We start from the raw sequence: 20,322 nt of genomic DNA, 5'->3' as shown, positions 1-20,322 counted from the left end.
ATTTTGTCTATGGTCCTTAGCAATATCAAACATAGATCTTAACAATGGTGACACCTGAAGTCTCATGGGATCCATTTGGTGTCGCAGAATGTGCATTGTGGATGTCGAGTAAGATAGACAGTCCACCTGAGGACTGGCAGGTAGACTCTGATTCTTGTGATCACTTCTGCTCAGGGGTAGTGGCTACTTGGAACAGCTGTTGAGCTGAGGCCCAGTCCATCCTAGAGGGTGCAAGGCTTACTGCGGTACGGAGGGGGCAGTGGTAGCGTAGTTGCCATGCATTTGCCTGCTTCTTAATAGAATGTGATTTTTTATTGTAAAAGTTTTGTGACAGTAAAAATTACAGTGAAGCCAAGTTAAGGTCCCATCAAAGGTTGGCTGTCTCATTAGCAACACTCTAAATTTCTTATGATGCTCTCATTTTGTATAATAGATCATCACCTTATATCTTTTCACTGGGAGCTGTCAGAGACACCCATGGACCTGGAATTCTAATCTAAAGAGTTTCTTTCTTTACTGGGCAAAGAGACATATATAGTATTTAGTTCAGAGGATCTTTGTCAGTTATTAGAATTGCCAGCCTTGGGAGGAAATAAAGCAAGAAACAACTTGCCACATGTTGTTATGATGGAATGCCCACCTGTGTGCATCTGGAAGCTCATTCCCATGGGGTCTCATTTTACAGACTCCAAGAGTTCCTGATTATAGCAACTTTGAAGTAACTTTGTACAAGGGCTGTACATGGTGATGGGGCTTCTTGTGTAGAACAGCAGGTTTTGATGGGAGACATGATCTCTTATCAATTCAATTCCGTACCCTTTGGGCATAGTGGCAGGATTTTCCAAAACAAACAGGGTACTTGGTCTGACTAGGATTTTTGTGCTGCTTCTAGGCCTACGAGGAAATCTTGGTCATGGTTTAAACCTCAAAATATTGATCTTTCCAGGTTCTTTTAGTGGTTTATGGGGGCAGAGGGACCAAATGTTTTAAATAAAATCTGTCTTAGAAAATTTGAGACATATCATTGGAGAAGTCAAACCTTTTGTTTCTTTGCAGATTGTCCTTCTGTTGCTCTCTTGCTGTTTGGGAGGCGAGGTGGATGAATTGTAGTGCAAGTCTCTGAGCCCCTGCATGGAGGAATTTCCTCTGTAGAGGAATCCAATAGCGCTATTGAAATTCTTTGGCAGTAATTATCCATATAGTGTCACACATTTAGACTTTCTTCCTCATTTGTTCCCATGCTTTTCCTCACTGACTGGTTGATATAAAATAATTTCCTAAGTCATTATTATAATAGTGATAATTATAGTTATTATTTGTTCAGGATATTTTTATGATTATAATTAGCATACCTTAAGGTTATGCATATTAATGACAACCCTTCATCCATAACTGAGATTGGGACCCACCTCAGAGGGATGCTGTTTGAAGCTGACCAGTCACGTTGTACTTCTCTCTCTTAGCACTTCGAACAAATGGAATCAGATCATTAAACGTGCAACAACTTGTTTAGTGTCTGTTTCCACAGTGGTTTGCCTGATTCTTGGGGATAGAATTCTCATCTGTTTTGTTCGCTGAGGTGTCTCCAGTGCCAAACACAGTACCTTAGACTTAGGAGGTTCAATAAACAGCACATACATGGAATGATGTTTGTAGAAGTGCCAAATAGAGTGGTACATTCCCAGGCAATGGCTTACAGAGAATAGGAATAGCAGTTTACATATGTTAACTAATACTGTACTCAATTATGCCCATAATTTAAATACGAATTTTTAAAATCATGAAGTTAGGAATACATGAAAAAACTACAGTCAATACTAAATATATAAAATGCAAAGTGAACTTGGATCAAATTTCCAAGCCTTAATTAAAATTCTTGAGCTTTTATCCATTGTAGACAATTTCTCCCAGGGCTATTTAGTGACTTTTATTTGTTTGTTTGTGTTTTAAAATTTTTATTAGTTAAAATTAAAAGGCTTAAGAAGGAGGCAGGGCAAGGTGGGGGAAGGGAACCGTTCTTGGTCCCTCTAATAGTTGATTAGGGAGGGATCCTTTCTTGAGTGGCGGGGCAGGGGCTTAGAGGCCCCTTGGGAAGAGTCCACAATTGGTTGTTTATTGAGGAGTTCCCAGTAGGAGCAGTAACATCTGAGAGCTTATATCCTCTCCTTTGATATGGGAAGGGATGTTCTGTAGGGGCTCCTGTTGTATCTGTCATATTCTGGGTCCCTTACTTTGACAGAGGAGCCTTATTTAGTATCCTAAATAAATGTCCTTTGCGTACTATCTCAGTGTCCAATTTACACGTTTTTTAGTTACCTGCCATCCCATCAATGTAGACAGTTTGCAGAGGTAACTCAATCTCTGTCTCATAAAATAATATAAATGCATACTTAAAACTTTCCACATCATGATCAATACTTATAAACAATATTCCCACAGAATTTCTTAATCAGAGATGAGGTCATTATAAAGCATTATGGGTATAAAGGGGAAGGGGGCGTGGGGGTCTTGACAAGTGACAGTGTCCCCACCTGTCCTGTCCCCTGGCCTGTGTTCACGTGTAACGTGCTGGCTTTGCAAGTCATTTTCTTGTGTGCTTTCCTTATCCAGTGCTGTGGGGTGAACATTTATTCTGTTAGTACAAAGGTGTATCTGGTTTTTTAAAAAGGGCTGCATAGTTTTCTGTATTGTGTATGTACAGGTCCACAGTCCCTTCTCCACAACTCAAAAATTCAAAAAGCTCTGAAGACAGAGTTGCTTTTATAATTCATATGGTGGTACAACCTAACCTTTGCTGAACTCGTTTGATGGCAAACCTTTTCTTGAACTATCTTGAGGCTTGTGTTATTTATCCTACCTGTGTTAATATTAGTATGTTTTGTCAAAGAAATATCAATGTATTTGATTATAGGGGGCTTCCTCAGACCTGCTGGGTTATATTTGGCAGATGGACATATTACTTTTCTAAAACATGAAAAGTTTTTGAATTCCAAAATATGTATGGTCTCCAGTGTTTTGGATAAGTAAGGGATAGGAAGACTAATTTGGATATTTAGGAAAGGATGCATTTTGGGGGAGAGGTGGTGAAATCATTCTTTGTAAAATTTGTGTTAAAGAAAATGATGCCATGTTAGTATAAGTTATTTAGGAATTAGATCTAGACATAGCTATGAACATCACATTGTACAAAATAGGTTATTTATGACTTTAGACAGTCCTTATCCAGGAAGAGCTACTTCTGTTGTCTCTGTATGTTTAATTTATCAAAGCTCAATTTTCAAGGCTGAATAATAGTCATTGGTATGGTTGTATTAGTCTGGGTTCTTAGAGAAGTGGATGCCAAGATGGGATTAAATGTGCAAGTATTTTATCAAGGGAAATGCTTATGTGAGAGAAAATAAGGAGCAAGTAGGACAGGCTGGGGAGTTGTCAGATTGCAAATGCAAATCTGCCCCGTTGTGCAGGGAAGTGGGGAGAGGTGGTGGGAAGTGTCCTGGGCCACCGCATCTGAGAAGGGCCGTGGAGGGGTCTGCCCTCTTGGGACAGGTGTGCCTTCGCGGCCCTGCCACATGTAGCCCTTGCCTGGGGGCAGCCTGGGCAAGGCATGGCGAGGACTTGGGTGTGTAACCGCAGAGGTCTTTGGGCATTAGGTTCTGTGAGGTTGGAGGTCATCTAAGAGGTGTGTCCCCATGGTGCCACATGGTTGGGTGATTCCCATGGTTTTCTTGATCGTATGTGTAAAGAAAAACAGGTCTATGTGTTTGCTTAACTTAAGGACGTCCTTTGTGTGCAGAATATTCAGGAGTTCAATGGTTCTCTCATGCATGGGGTCATTTTTGGCCCGGATTAGCTTGCCACAGAAGTTGATTGTATTAGTCACAATGAGGACGCTGCAGTCACACAGCGCAAGTGATTCAGGGGCCGAAACAACAAACGCTTAGTTTTCGTTCACACTGCTTGTGTTGGATGAGCAACTTGTAGGTAGCTTTTGTCCATGTTATCCTCACTCAGGGACTCAGGCTGATAGATCCTTCACCATCTGGAGCTGATATCCCTTATCATAATGTCAGAGGGAAGAGAACATAGTGAATGGCCCGCTGGCTCTTGAAGCTCTCGTCTGGAAGTGGTATGTTGTTGCCATTCACGTCTCATTGTCTGAAGCGAGTCAGCAGGTTACATCTGACCTCAGAGGGAAGTGCAGTTCTACCATTTTCCCGGAAAAAAAGTGTACAATGTGATTATCAGCCCTGATGACTGTCATACATAGTTTTTCAGTGAGGGCCCCAGAAGGAACAGATGCTGTTTTGGTGATCCATTGCTATGTAACAAACAATTCCCTAACTTAGTGACCTAAAACAACCACTTGTTAGTATAAAGCAATGAATTCCTGGTTCAGGAACTCAGGCGAGGTGCAGTGGGAATGGCTCATCTCTGCCCAGTGATGTGTGGGACCTCAGCTGGGGTGAGCGCAGTGTGTAGGGCCTGAATATTTGGGGCTGGCTGCATCCATGGGTCTCTCTCCCTCTCTTTCCCTTCCTCCCCCCTCCACTTGGGCTTTCTCACAACATGGCAGCCTCAGGAAGGTGGATTTCCTATATGTTGGTTGGGGCCTCCAAGAGACGGGAAGTAGAGTCTGCCAGTCTAGAAATGGAAACAGTGTCACTTCTGCCATATTTTATTGTCCACAGTAGTCATGGTGCTCACTCTTTTAAAGGGAGAGGACATAGACCCCACTTCTTGAGAGTAGAAGTGTCAAAGAATTTGTGGCCATATTCTGGGCAAGTTTACCATGGTTACTGCCCCTGGGACTGAGTGTATATGTAAAGGGTCAGAGAGAGCTGCATTAGGAGGGCCACCTGACAGGAACCAGGAGCTTCAGCTGTGGGTCACAACCAACCTGAGACAACCCCTCAGAGAGGGAGTTAGGGGAATAAATAGCCAAACTTCATTCTCTTCCCTCCCTCCAGTCTGTGCTGGACTCCCACTGGGGAATCCAAATGGAAACCAGATAGCAAGAGAACTGTGGAAAAAAGTGGTCCATACAGGTCAACTGGGGTTCAGAGCAGTGTGGGAAAGATGGAGAGTAGATATAGAATGGAAACAGACACTGTCCAGCACACCTACAGTATGAGCATTTCAGAGTGTTAATTAGCAGGTACAGATGGCACCCACAGAGCATTTTGAGTTTAGTGCCTGAGTAAATTGTGGCTTAAGTAAAATTTTCAAGAAATGCTTAAGGAAGTCCACTTTATATAGTTTATAGTTGCTGCCTGGTTCTACTACATATTGATCCTTGTCCTCTGGAACCTGAAGTCATAGTTAGACTCTAATGTGACAGGCAGCTTTGCTAACAACATACTTGACATGGATAAACAACAAAGAAATACCTAAAGCACAAGTAACAATCATCAAGTCAGGTTTTTTATTACACAGACATGCACAGAGACGGGTGTACGGTGGAAGAATATTAGACCGAGAGTCAGAGATCTGGGTTCTAGTTCCGCTCTTGTATTTACTGCTAGGTGACCTTGTGCAAAGCATGTACTCTGTGTAATCTCAGTTTTCTCAGCTGACTGTGGGGATAGTCATGCCCTCTCTCCTCTGTACAGGGAATGAGGACCAAACATGAGCATGCTCTGAAATCCTATCCTGTTATATGCCCGGGTATTATCAGAGCTATTCCAGGACAAATTCTGCCATCTCATATGCAGCCAAAGGATAGTATCGCTTGTGCAGAGACCATTTAGGGAGTGTGTACCAGGTGTAATGCACTCTCCCTGACCGTGGAGTCATGAAGACGGAAAAACCCTCTCATCTCCATAGAGTTTATTTATTTATTAATTTTTGGGGTTACATTTACCAGTTTAATAAAGGATGCCATAAAGGATACAAGTTAACAGCCAGATAAAGAGAGACAGAAGGCAAGGTCCCAAATAAGGGAGCTTCTGTCCTTGTCGAGCTTGGTTTCCTGTGGAGGTGTCTGGTTCTCCAAGCAAAGAAGCTCTCTCCGACCCAGAAGCAGGATCCAGCTGAGCAGAGAACGATGAGCAGAGCACGGAGACAGCAAAAAGCTCTTCTCCGGGGGTTTCGGTGAGGGCTTCATTGCACAGTCATGATGGACTAAACTGTTGGCCATTGGCTGATCCAACATGCAGCCCCTGCCCTTGGGTGGGGTCCCAAGTCTCTCATTAACATGACAAAACACCCGCTTTGCCTGTAAGACTCTGCAGTGTTCTCAGGAACTGGATGAAGAACAAATGTACCTGAGAAATACATATTTGGTCATATGAATGGCCAAATATGTATGTATTTTTTATGATTCATTGTATCACAGTCCACACCCTGGTCTTCAAACACAGATTCCTAACAGCAAAACAGTTGTACCCAGCACAGCACTTACACCTGGTATGGTATTTATATCACAGAGTGACAGTCCAATGCAAATAGGCCTAACATTTGGAGAAGCCAGTGTGGGGTGCGGACAGATCTAAAGTGACAATTCATTTGTCCTATAAAATCTCATGACCAGAGTTTCTCCCAGAGCGATGTGACTTGCAGACTGTCATTCAGTCTTTTCAGTTTCCAAAAGCAGAGGTGGTCATTGCAGACGTTAAGTGCTTCACCCTTCTGGGCATCTGGGATGCTCTCACTAAGAGGTATTATTCTCTTGCTCTGAGCCGCTCTCGAGGCGTTAGTAAAACCGTGGATTTCCCTCAGTGCATCACCCGCTTATTCATCCCTTTACCCTCAGCTATAATTCTCCATTTGTCATTGATTTTCCCCAGACTTTCCCCCATGGAAGGGACATTAGGTTCAGCTACTGTACTGGTCCAGATTGCTGGCAGCAATACCAGTCTAGCAAGTGCCTCCCCATCAGCCCACTGCCACTCATGTAAGGTAGGGTTACACAGGTGCAGAACCAGTGGGCCGTCCCGGCCACTAGGCAGCACAGCTGAGCTCACTGTCAGCCCCAACCTGGCCATATGGGGTGAAGGCACAATCCACCTCATCAGGCCCTTAGGAATTCTGACATAAAGACTTAAGGGTAAGGTTACGGTTTCTTGCTACTAAGCTTCTTGCACCGGCTGTTGTAGCCCTGGTCCTGGAACCACTGCATCTGGTAGGAAAAAAGAAAGTTGCGGTGACGTGGGGAAGAACGGTATGGTCACACCAGCATCCTCCCCACCCCCTTTTCCCCAGATTCCCCGGAAAAGTGGAGGAATCTATCCAGTGGGGACCCTTCCTTAGACCCCTCATGTTGAGTGTGGGCACACACTCCTGAAAGGGTGTAAGCTAGCCTCTCATGCCTTTAGCTCCTCTCATTTTAAACAGCAAATATTTCTCCTGCCCACTCCAATTTTCTATTAAACCACTGCTCTGAGGATGAGATGCAATATGGTATGTCCATCTGATGTGATGTCTCTTGGCCCAGTTGGACACTATGGGCTGTGCAGTGTGTCCCTCGGTCTGAAGACGTGTAACTTGGTGGTCCAAATTGGTGCAGGGTCTTCTGTTCCAATCCTTTAATGGTATTTTGGGCATTTACATCTACCACCAGGTACGCGAAGCCGAGTCCAGACTTGTTTCTATTCCAGTTAGGACCCATTTATAGCCCCCAGGGGCTACTGACATTTGTCCTGGCAGGGGCTAATACACCCACCAGCTGTGTGTGGGGCCTTCCCCCTCAGGAAGTTTCCCCCATTGCCAGGTGCAGCCTTTGTCTCTCATGTTGACAGAACAGTTCTTGTGGGCATTTGGTGCCTCACAGGGCGCAAGAGGAGTATGTCTGGATTCAGCCCATCTCTGTGCTGCTGCAGCCCCTCCTCCATGTACACTCATTTCATGGACCCAGGTGGTCACCTCAAGGAAGTGCACCCACAGGTCCGCTTGGTGGCTCCAGTCCCCTTTGGATCCTGGAAGGGGGTTCTTCTGATGGGCATTCCATAGAGTTTATAATCTGGGACCCAGGAGGCCGACATGTTCCCCAAACTGAAACCAAGATAGACTGAAGTCAGTGCTGTAGTGGAGGAAGAAGCTGGGGCGGTAGGGGAGGGGCATGCGGTGGCTTGGAGGAGGAGTTAGGGAGGGAGCACTGTGGGGGCCGAAGCTGAAAGGCGAGCAGGCGGGAGGGGCGCTCAGGAAGAGGGAGGGTCCGGTGCGAGCCCACCCAGAGTGCCGAGGTGCCCCCAGGTCGGGGAGAATGAGGACTCAGGAAGAGCCCTGTCTGACTCCCAGGGCAGGTGAGCATTTACACGCAGAGCAAGCAGTTTCAGCACAGAGGAGAGTCGGGGGGAAAGGGGCTCCGGGGCAATCTGGTGGTGACAAAATAAGGCAGCTGGTGTAGACTGGCATTTGGGAAGTGTGGCTGTGAACTAAAAGAAAACTGGAAGGGGAGCAGCAGAAGGGCAGGGGTGGAGAAAGTTGGGATGCATGGAAGTAAGGATCCGAAGGGAAGGGATTATCCTGCTCACCAACCATATACCCTTCCAAACTACCTGGAAGAGGTGACTGCTTCTCCGTCATGTCCAACTGCCAGATCATTAGGTGTGCACAAGCATTTGTTTAGAAATATTGGTATTTTAAAGAATCACTTTATTAACAAACCTGAGACTTCTGACTCCCTAGACCAGAGCTGCCTCCTTTTCCCTGAAAATCAACCCAGCCTGAAGTTCAACCCCCAGTTGGAGCTCCACCTGAATGAGCTGTCAAACTGAATATCAAAGCCAAACTCGGAGTATCTTTCTTTCCAGGCCGGCTTAGCTCGTCACCTGCATACCTTCTTGTGAATAACATTACTTTTTCCTAGTGGCCTGGCCTAGAAGCCTTGATTATGGAATCCTTTCTCTTAGGAGTATCTCCCCTCATACAGTGTCACCCTTTTTTCCCTAAGGATCATAGGTGATCTTTTGTTTCTTCTCCCAACACTTTAGGTCATATTCCTCACTCACCTCCACCAGGGTAGGTTTTTGCTAATGGGTTTCTGTCTTCAGGTGGTCTCACACGTAGCTGTTGAACTGAGTTTTCTCAACATACCTTCAAACATACCACCCTTCTCTGGGACCTTCAATAGCCCTGTTTCCTGCGGTTCCCGTGGTCTGCTGTGGGCCGTGCTCATTCTTGCTTCAGGGCCTCTCTGGTAGTCTTGTTTCCTGTGCTTGGGACACTCTCTTCCTTCTTCTCTTGTCTGGTTTCACTCTTTCTCCAAGGCCCAGCTTGAGTCCCACTCCCTGCACGGCTGTCCCTGACTCAGGGTGGGTGCCAGGCATCTCTCTTCTCTAGAGTTTGTGGCTCAGTGTCTGTGCCCGTCACTAAGCACTGAGCATGTGCTCCTTTCTCTTGTTCAGTGTCTTCTCAGTATTTGGCCCTGTTTCCCCACCTCTGTCATGAAACCCCTGGTGGAGTCTGTATCTGCAGCCCTAAACGGTGTGCCAGGGAGCCCTGGGGCTTCCTAGAGAACTCACAGGGGCGCTGAGATGCTTTAAATTTATGAGGGTGATACAGTGACATCTGTCAGAGATCACATGAATTACTAGCTTGAAATAGTTGACTTTCAGTATTTAATATACATTCCTTTCAATGTGATCATACTTTAGCAAAACTGAGTTTTTGGTGAGTCTGTGTTTAAAATCAAGTATCACATGAAAATCAGTGTGGAATGGGGAGTGAGGTTGGCGGGTTCCAGTCTGATTCCAAGATTTGAGTGCCCAACAGGAGTTAATTTGTTAGGACTTAGGTATGTATTAAGTTGTTCAGACTTAAATACTTAGTAAATGGGATATTTGAGTATTTCTTTTGGCTTATGGGTACTGTGAAAAAATTACTGATATACTGAAGGTGCCATGGACTGGGAAAGTTTCAGAACCTCTGGTTTATGTTGCATGCTTTCTTACGTGTCTAGAGCAAGGTCTGGCAAGCTATATCTGTGGGCCACATCTGGCTTGTGGCCGATTTCTGTAGATCCTGAGAGTTAAGAATGGTTTTTATATTCATCTACAGATGAATGGCTAAACAAAATATGGTATATACATATAGTGGAACATTATTCAGCCTTAAAAAGGGAAATTCTGATAATGCCCCAACAGAGATGATCCTTGAGGATATTATACCAAGTGACATAAGGGAGTCACAAAAAGACAAATGCTGTACGATGCCCCATATATGAGGTACCAAGATTAGTCAAATTCAGAGACAAAGAGCAGAAAAGTGGTTGCCAGGGTCTAGGAGAGTTGTTTATTGGGAATAGAGTTTCAGTTTTGCAAGAAGCAAAGAGTTCTGGAGTTTGGTTGCACAACAGTGGGAATTTACTCTACTGACCTGTACGCTTAAAAATGGCTAGGATGGCAAACTTTATATTATCTGTATGTCACCACAATTAAAAAAAAATTTTTTTTTGTTTACATTTTTCAAAGACTGAAGAAAATTAAAGAGCGTACAACAGGGTATATATGACTCACAAAGCCTAAAATATTCATTCTGTGGTCCTTTACAGAAGAAGTTTGCTGACCCCTACTCTAGAGGGTAGCATGATGTCCTGTATATTTTAAATGATAAATAAATGTTTGAAGATGATAATAGTGGACGGAAGTCCTCAAGTAAAGAGAGGTAATCCTTGAAAGGATTGTCAAGTCCTTTTTTTTGTTTTGTTTTGTATTGTTTTTTGTTTTCTGAATGTAGAGATCAGGCTGTGGAGCAGCAGGTAAAAACAGAAGTGAAGCAGGCTGATTGGCTTTGTCAGTAGTTTGGAAGAATCTTTCTGCAGGTTGTTGTTTAGGGTCCCTGGGCTGGCAGGAGACCAGCAGAGAGTTGCTCTGGCTCCGGCAGGGTTAGAAGAAGGGTACTAGCACCCCGTTTGGGGCAGAAAAGTTGTGTAAATGGCACCCTGGGCTCAGTCATTTTATTATTTGTGTCTTGTGAACTATGATGTTTTTCTGCTTTGTAGGTAATTTTGGGTCCTTCGTTTGGAGATTATTAGGAAACTCCGGCAGAAGTTTGTATCTGTAGTAGTAGGAGGCAGAGACCTTGAGGGCAGTATGCTGAAGTTAAGGGCTGGATGGAAGGAAAAACAATCACACACCATTCTATTCTGCAGGCAGCTCACAGCATTAGCAGTAATAACTGTGACCTCAAAGAAAGCCTGTGCCATTGGTTTTTGTGAAGAGCAGCCAGCTGTGTGTCATTCAGCAAGTTATTCCATACAAGTGTGCTTGGAAAAACAGAAGCAAAAAATCTACCAGGAAAACCGATTTTTCTACCGTCTCTCATGTGCTAAAACCACACTTGAACAGTATACACAGGCAGAATAATTTCATCCATGTCCAGAAAGGCATGTGTGCTGGCTTCTTATAAGCCACTGTGGAGCCCATTCATTTTACAATCTTGTCTTCTAAACACACACATACATATTCATGCTCTGTATCCTCTGAGCTCAGTATTTCATGCCTTATTGACTTAGGTTATTGTATAGAAGTTTTTGGGGACTAGAGAAGAAAAGATGGAAATTCTGAGAAGCTGGGAGCAGCTACACTTGTGAATCACTCTCTTGCGATTAGTGTGTCTGTGGGTGGGATGGTCAGGGACCCCGCCAGAGCCCAGCTAGGGTCTATGGGGAAGTTGGGGTTCCTATGGCCAGGATCCTTGCTGAACTTAAGCCATCTGATGATGTAACTGGCCTGTTGATGGGCTGCCGCTTCCTCACCTTTAGGCAATGAGCTATCATTGCACTATATAGAGAGCTTGGCCCAGTGCTCTGGGCGGAGGTAGAGACACTAGTGCTCCACTTACTGCTGGGAGAACAAACCGAGTAATAAACCCTTTCACCCCAAAGAAACATTCTACTGTCATTTCTTTGGTCACACTGAATCCATTGTAAACTTGCTGGGGGCTGAAACCCATTGGCAAGACAAGCTCTCACTAGCTAGGGATGTTTTTGACCTTTATGTTCAGTGAAACTAGTGACTGAAGATTTTAAGAGCAATGAAAAGCGGTCTTCAAATTATTGCCATTATTAAATGGAAATGAGCTATAATGGGGGGCTGAATTAACAGGAGGCCTACACTGACCCCTTTTCTTGCTGGTTTTAGTTTCCAGAGAGGAGGGGGCAGAGCAACCTGTCACTTAAACCCTTACTTAGCTCCATTTTCCCATTCATCCTTTTTCACACATTTCTCATCTGGGAGATGGTGGTGGGGGTGTTGGGTGGCAAGAAGGTGGAGATAGTCCCCTACTTGCTGTTCTGGCAGGATTCCTGTTGCTTTTTGGATGCCTAGCATGCCCACCATCATCTACATTACTTCCTGATGAAGAAACACCTCGTGATTATATGTGTGGTTTCCAGTACTGCCGTACAATTTCATTGATCAGATCATTCCTTTCAGTGGAGCATTGGGAGAAAGAAGAAATAAAAAAATGTAGAATTAGGATACCATCTTGGCCCTGGAACTTGAGAGTTTATTTTTCAAATTTGGTGGGTCTTTGCTAAATCTTTTACAGTTTCCGTTGAGTTATGGAGCTCCAAAGTAGAGTGCAGCTGTGGGGTGAGCCACACTAAAATCTAAAGTAGGGTAACAATAATTGAAAAGCAGTTAAGTTGCATTTCAATAATTTTCTCTTTAAAACCGGTTCTTTACATTGTTGACCCAATCACTGAAGGCTCCGGCATGCTGTCCTGCCCTATTTCTCCTCCTATAGTGATGCTGAGCTATACTTGGTCATATGGAACTTTGCTTCTTCCCACGCCTGGAGTAAAGCAATTGCTTAAAACAATTCTGTCCTCCAGTGCCCTGGAGGCATACCTGTGCAGCCCCGCGGGCCCCCAGACTGCAGTGCAGAGTGAAGGGGTTTCAAGGACTTCCTGGGGAAATGAGGTCGTTCCCCTTGGAAGCTGCTGCCCATGTCTCACAGCCTCTGCAGCAGGCTCTGGCAGGTGCCAGGGTGGACAGGCATGGATTTCCTTGCAGGGCCGTCGGGCAGCGGAGGAAGCCGTGTGCTGTGGATGCTTGAGCTCAGCAGGAAAGCTTGTTGTGGTCTCTGTCCGATGCTGGAGATCCAGCTGTGACCCAGGAGCTGGGGTGGCAGTGGTGGCGCCCAGGCAGTCTGCCTCCTCAGTTACCCTGGACTTAAAAAGAGGAGTGTTTGGTGGAAGCAGAGAGGCCCCAGGTGACGTGCACTAGTCCATCAGCAATGGCAGTTGAGCAAAGTAATTAAAAGCCCTAGTCCTGTCGTGGGCCTGCTGCTGTGTAACATGGATCGGCAGCTGCACTATTAAACTTGTATTGAAAAAATCATATTAAGCAGGCCAGCTCTAGACAGCCTAAATTAATAATTGCTCTATCCAGCGAGAGCCCACTATTAAATAGACCTAGAAGACTTCAGTGACAGTTACAAGAAGCTTTCACTTGGAAATACTTGATTTATTAATTGAAAACTGAAAGTTAGTATGTGCCACCTAATATATTGAATTAATGCATTATATTTGATTAATAAGTCATCTGGGTTAACATTTCCAGTGGGTTTTGAGGTTAGAAATACCTTCGTTTGAGTTTTGGTCCTTTGCTACTTAATTCACAGTGGGATTGTGGCAAGTACCTACCTGTGTGTTTATGTTATCCATGGAAACAATACCTACCTTCCTGGGTTCATGTAAAAAATAAATGAAATACTGCATTTAAGTGCTTCTTGTCTCTGGCACTTAGAACTAAAGACTTGCTATTAACTTAACCAGCCTGAATCTTTAAAACGAGACATCCTTCACATGACACTGTATGTTGCTGATCAGTGAATTTTATACCATTTTTGTCACTATAGTATCTTGATTTTAGATAATATACTTGTTGTTCCTTAACTCATTTTTATTATTATCTCATAGACAGCAGAACCTTGGAGCAAAACTCTCCTTATTTCTTTCAGAATGTGATGTTAACTTAGTTGTGCATAGAATTATTTTCCTTTTATTCTAATTCTCAATGCCAGAGTTTCTCAAACTTAAATGTGCAAAGACAATTACCTGGGAACTTTTTACATGAAACTCCTGAGTACTAGAGATTCTGATTTAATAGGTAGGTGTGGGGCCCAGGAGTTTGTACTTAGCCGGCACCCAGGTACTCCCGGGTGGATGACCGTGTGGCTCTGTGCCCTTCTGCTGGCCCTAAGGCTGCTTATACTTTTTCACTGGACTAGGATTCAGAAGACATGGGTCCTAGAGTTATGTGTGACCTCGAGGGTCTTACCCCAGTGAAGGACCCAATGTGTAGTCTTCGCCTTGCCTGCCTCCCCAGGCGGTGGTGAACATCAGACGCAGAGGCCGTGCCCAGTGCTTTGGGAAGCCAGGAAGCCTTTTCCAAATGAGTGAGGTATTAAAATGGGGTAAGGGCTGCCCTGCCTCCCTCTGGAGCTGTTTGAGCCATCAAAGCAGATAACACAGGCCAAAATACTTTGCACAATTTCAGGATTAAATAGTAGTAGGAGTATCTAAAGGTGAGGAGGAGATTATTGGGTTCTTAGGTATCTGTTCTAAGAACATGTTTCTGCCCCTGCTGTGCATCTAGTGTGGTCAAGAGAAGTTCCTCCCAGCACTGAGGATGCTGGACAAGTGCCATTATTTATTCCCAGGAAATCACCTCTGTTTTCCTGGGTGATGCTATTGAGATATGTGGACAGTGATGTCAATACCATGAAAACTCCTTTCAAATGGAAATGTTGTCACCTTGGCAGTGGGAATATGTTGTCAGGTTGGCCACGTACTGATGTCATGTGTATCACAGAACATTATGAGAATATTCTGCTGCCGACCCACGCCTGCCAGACTGACACCTTGAGGCTGAGGGCAAAAGGGAGAACAAGTGCTCCTTGTATGAGCTTATGCAATGAGGATGTGATTGGCAGAGTTCCTTCGGCTGACTGTAACCATTATTACTTTTTTTTGACTTCCCATATTCTAGGTTATTAAGTGGAAAGATGATGCACACAGACATTTACATCCATATACAAATATACTTTTCCCTTCATCAGTATATAAAAAAAGCCTAAGAGAATCAATTATTTATCCCAGAGCTATCACTTGTGACCAAGTATGGAGCATAATGAAATGTCTAGTATTTATTGTGAAGAGCCTCTGGGAATGTGGAAGTAGATTATAATAGAATCTATTGGGACATTCACATTTTGTTCCTAAAGAAGATCTTGTTATCAATATCTATGTCCAGCTGACTTATCTACTGTATCTCCGAGTATGTTGTGGATTTGGACCAGGTTGTTGGTAAGGCACATGGTATCATACGCCCAGAGCTGGGCGTATCGTTACATGAGTGGAAACCCTAATCTTTCCTCTCCTTTTGCATATTCACCGCAGAAGAAATAATGAACTAATTGGCTACAGGATTCATCATCTTGGCCCAAAGCCAGCTTCATGGCATCTTGGGGGCAACCCTGTCTCTGTAATGCTGTGTCCAGAGCTTTGCCAAGTCAACAAACCAACAAAACACTGGCACAGGGAAACAGATTTAAAATAGATGGTAAAGAGGAAGGCAAGTTTATTCATTGATATAAACCCAGAGGTAGTGGAGCCTAGTGAGTAAGTCCTTAGCAAAGGGTTTAATGTAGTGTGAACTTTGAGAGTCCAGCTGCCAAGGTTGATAGCCCAGCTCTGTCACTTGCTAGCTGTGTGTGCTTGGAAAGACCCTTTAACTTCTCTGAGCCATTTTCCTCATTTATAAAATGGGGGTGACAGTAACAGGGCCTACCTTATAGGACTTGTGAGGATTAAATGAGTTGATACCTTAAAATGTTGCCTCACACAGAATATGTGCTATGTATGTGTTAACTCTCTTATTACTTTTTTGTTCTTATTATGTACTTGTTGGAGAATTATAGTGTTAGCTGAGCAGCTCTTTCATTGATCTGTAATTTATAAAATTTGGCATATTGTCAAGAGGAAATATGTCGAGAATTGTAGACATCGAGGTACTAGGAGAAATAACTCAGAGATGTGGACTTGGTAGAGCCCAGCTATTTGAATTTTTCCCTGGGCCAACCCCATCTCCTCAGCCTACCCTGGCCACAGACTCGCTTCTCCAGCTTCTTGGATGATTTGCTGCACACCAAGTGAGAATTAGACTTCTGGTTTGATGCCAGTGCTTATGCCTGCCTTCTACTTGAGATGTGCTTCTCCTCCAACTATATTAATCCAAATCTTTCTCCGCCTCTGTGTGACCACAGGCCACCTTCTTCAAGTCTTCCTCATCACGCCAGGCACAGGCAACTGTTCTCCACTTGAGTTTGGTTGGTATCACTCTCATGGCACTTAATCGTTGCCTTGTATGATCACTATGGGTTTAATATGTCTTACCTGTCCTGCTGCGTGGTAAATGCCATAAGAGTAGAGACTATACATGTTTGTTTATTTTTTATTGTTCATTACATTATTATTGTATTATTACATTGTTTATTAATAATGTTTATTACATCCATTGAACAAATATTATGGCAGCATATCATATACTACCTTGTACATAATAGGTATTTTGCTGTTTTCTAAAATAAGGGAATGTGTGAATGTAGATGTGGTGACTAGGTCAGGGTGTGTGTGTATGGAGCGGATGTGAGGGAGTGAGAGGAGGAAGCTAAGCAGAGATGAGTCAGAGCTGTGGGGGGCCAGGCAGATCGATGAGCTGGTATGTGGCTGACAGCTGGCATCCTGGGGTCACATGGAGTGGGAGGAAAGGTGCTTTGGGGGGTGCTGCTTAGGATTGGCCAGGGGTGGTTTTTACTGAATGCAAGACAACTCTTCTTTGTTGTGGAAGTCTGAAAGGGAAATGACCAGATATGAGACAGATATTGCTGGAAAAATATAAAGGAAGATACGGATATTTTAAATAAAGATGAAAAAACATAAAGGAAGACATAAGATTTTTACAGAAAGAAGCAGAAGAAAAATGAACAAAACAGTATTATTGACAAACCAGGGATGGCTCTAAGATTCATGTTTGAAATGTGCTCTCCACACCTAGCAACAAAATTGTGTGAAGTGGGCAAACATTTCTTTACTGTTTTTGGCTTTTTACCTCAATTATGGGGTAATAATTGATAATATATCATTGCCATGGTTATTTATCAAGACATCCAACCAGTGGGATAAGCATGTGTGATATTTATATTTGTGTTAAATGCTTTAATAGAACCAGTAGATTTAGCTGCCAGTTTTTATCTTTGAAGATGGCATTCTGTCTGTCATAATTTAGCAGTTCAGAACTTTGAGATTCATTAAATTTCAATTTCATAGAACACTTACGTGTGAAGCAAAGTTGAGGGATTCCTTCATTGTCTCCATGTCCTCATTCCCTGGCATGTTGTTAGCCCAATGCTGACACCCAATAAGCACTCCATGAATATTTTTCAGTGATAAAATTCAGTTTTGGATGGACTTCATGAAACATATCCTTTGTGTTTGAAGTTCTTCCCAAATCTAAATGTAGAGATTAAGTTGGAGATAGAACCATAGTATAGAGCACTCATAGAATTTTAGCACTAGATAGAATTCCAGAGATTGTCTAGGACTACTTCCTCATTTTTCATATAAAGATGGTGAGGACCAGAGAGGTTCAGTGACTTGCTCAGGCTCACACAGCTGATTGCTGGCTGAGCTTGGACCCCAGATCTCCAGGTCTTGAGGCTTCAGTATCATTTCTTTCCATTACCTGCTTCCCTGAAGCAAATCTTAGTTCCACAATTCCTCCCATGGCTTAAGTTAGCTCCTGAGCTCTTAACGCAGAATTTAGCAAAGCTCCTTACGTTGTTGTTAATTGCAAGACAGAGAGCAAATCCCCTCTTCTCACAGCTCCTGGGCAGTGCAGGAGCTGCCTGGGGGCACCCGTATTAATTTTTTGATGCCCTGCATGAGTTTCTCCTCCTGTTAAATCTGTTCGAAAAGGAGAGTTTGCACCATCTAGTGGATCTAAGAAGACGCTCTCGGGTTTAGTTTTTTGGTGGCCCTACTTTAAAATGAAGAAAGGAACCATATTTTTACTTAACTAATCTGCAGATGGTCATCTGGAACCCTTTGTTCATATCGGGAGAGTGAGGTCAGCAGCCCAGAGTGACTGTAGGATTAGTTGGTTCCTCCCAGCGCTAAAGCCAGGCATGTTATTCACCATTATTATTATTTTTCAATGGGGGAAGGAAGATAAGGATGTGGTTCATATGTCAACATATTTTTTAAACCGGTGCTTGGATTCTTTTACTCATTAATTCAAAACATTAAGTCTGCTGTAGTGGATCTTCCCATAATAGTTGGGAATTATTTAGATCTAAATATTATTCCTGGGAAATCCTCTAGTATTCAGTTGGACGATTATTCAACAGCATACAGTAAATATTCTATTACCCAGTTGGATTAATTAAATTTTTGGAAGCTTCCAAATTACTCCTTTGTTTCCTTCAATAGAGCTTTTAAATCTTTTCTGAAGCTCTGAAAAGTACCTATTGCATATTGTAGATGGCAGAAGATGGTATCTTCCAAACCGGATGACTTAATGACTGAGTGGGCAACACAGGGCGGGGAATCTCACCACCGATTTTGCCTTGTAATCTGAAATGCTTTTTTACTTCCCAGGCCTGACTTCTCTTTGGAAAAAATGTGATTGGGCATCTTTATACTTAAGAGTACTGCTCAGCAAAAACCAGTGTTTTGTTTTACTTTTTTTACTCCATCTGCAGAAATATCTTAAATGGCACCTTAGCACCTGTGTACTGGAGGCGTCCCTTGTGAGAGTGGCTCTCATCCTGGTGCGCATGGGAATCAACACAGGAAGCCTTGCTCTGCTCCTAAAGGATCTGATTTACCTGGATCCAGGCAGGGTATGGGTAGTTTTAAATGCTCCCCGGGTGATTCTGACATGGAGCCAGGGTTGAGAACCCTTGAATGCAACCCTTGGAAGCGTGTTGTGAATCACTGGATTCCAAATCAAGTTTGAGCATTGGCGATCAGCGTTTGAAGACCAGTATTCTCCTTCGGGCCATACGTGTACTGTGTTGTGATTGGAGTAATGAGGTTGTCCTCGTGTCTAAATGAGTCCATTTTTACGTCTCTAGTTGGTGCTGGTGGGGTCAGTCTTGTCGGGTGACCCAGCTCTGAGGAACGGGGGACTCTCAGGGATAGCCAGAGCAGTGAGGGCCAGAGTTAATGCTTTTGTGAGTGGCAGTTTAATGTATTATTCTCATTGTCTTCGTCTCAGGGTATCGATTCTATAGTGTTGGCACTTGTCCCAGTGATAGTAGGGAAGTGGGTATCTCACATTAAATCTACTTTTTCTCTTGTTAGTTTTAAGAACATTTTTTTCTGTTGTTGATTTTCAGATGAATTTCACCACTTTCTGTGGTTTCCCGTAGGAAGGTGCTCAGTGAGTTCTTTGGAGAAGCCATTTCCGGAGTAAAGTCCTGATCTGTCACTGCGAGCAGCCTCTTTCTGAGAAATGTAGCTGAACTGGTTGGAGGAAGGGATGGGGTGGTAAAGGGGCAGGGATGGGGATGAATCCTCCTGATGCTATAACTTGAATTCTTATATTGGGAGACCGTGTCTTTGGCTGTAATCAGTTCACATAGTTGATACAACTATTCAATTTCAAAGTGTTCCTGTTGTTCTCAGAAGGCAGGGGATGAGAATGACAAGGAATTGCTAGAATTCCTGCCTTGGCTTCCCCTAGAATAGTATAAAGAACATGAAATGTGATATCATGGAGATCTGGTCTCTGATGGATGTGGTGTCTGCCATTTGTGTGATTTGGGGGCAAGTTTTTGAGCCCCTAATTACTTATCTGGAAGATAAGTAATTAGGGAACCTAATTAGAGAACCCTGCTACCTACCCTACAGGGCCAAGGTGAATTAACTCAGATAATATATGTGAAGCATCTACTACAGTGCTTGGCAAAGAGCTGGGGCTCTCAGTAGCTATTTCAGGAGCCACTATTAACACTAGTAATAATTAATGGTAATGATAATAACACCTGGCTTTTTTCTCTTCCTTTGGAAATGGTGCCTGAGAGAGAAGTAGCATTGCTGCCTGTGTGTCTAGTTGTCCTTCTGGTGGGCTGAGGGCAGGGATGGTAAAGGGGTGCCAACAGAGGTCCCAGCTGGGAAAGGTGGGCTCAGAATTTTCATCCTTACGTTATCAACATGTTAGAATTTTGTCTCATTGTATATTAATCCCTTAAAATGTTGTTGCTCCCTAAAAGAGTTAATTTCACTGATCATTCGTGTTCAGACTGCTTGTTTACTTAGAGGGCAGAGAATATAGACTTTTATTTAAAAAGTATGGAAGGGGCGTTAGTGGG

General features: G+C 43.6%; 1 protein-coding gene across 8 annotated transcripts in view; it reads left to right on the top strand.

The window, feature by feature from the left end:
- The window catches only part of FHIP1A (FHF complex subunit HOOK interacting protein 1A), a 252,114-nt gene that overhangs the window by 192,689 nt on the left and 39,103 nt on the right, over positions 1–20,322 (top strand). The gene's annotated exons all lie outside the window — the stretch shown is intronic.

Source organism: Manis javanica, chromosome 3, assembly GCF_040802235.1.
Source record: "Manis javanica isolate MJ-LG chromosome 3, MJ_LKY, whole genome shotgun sequence".
Lineage (NCBI taxonomy): Eukaryota > Metazoa > Chordata > Mammalia > Pholidota > Manidae > Manis > Manis javanica.
This window is presented reverse-complemented; position numbering and strand designations above follow the sequence as displayed.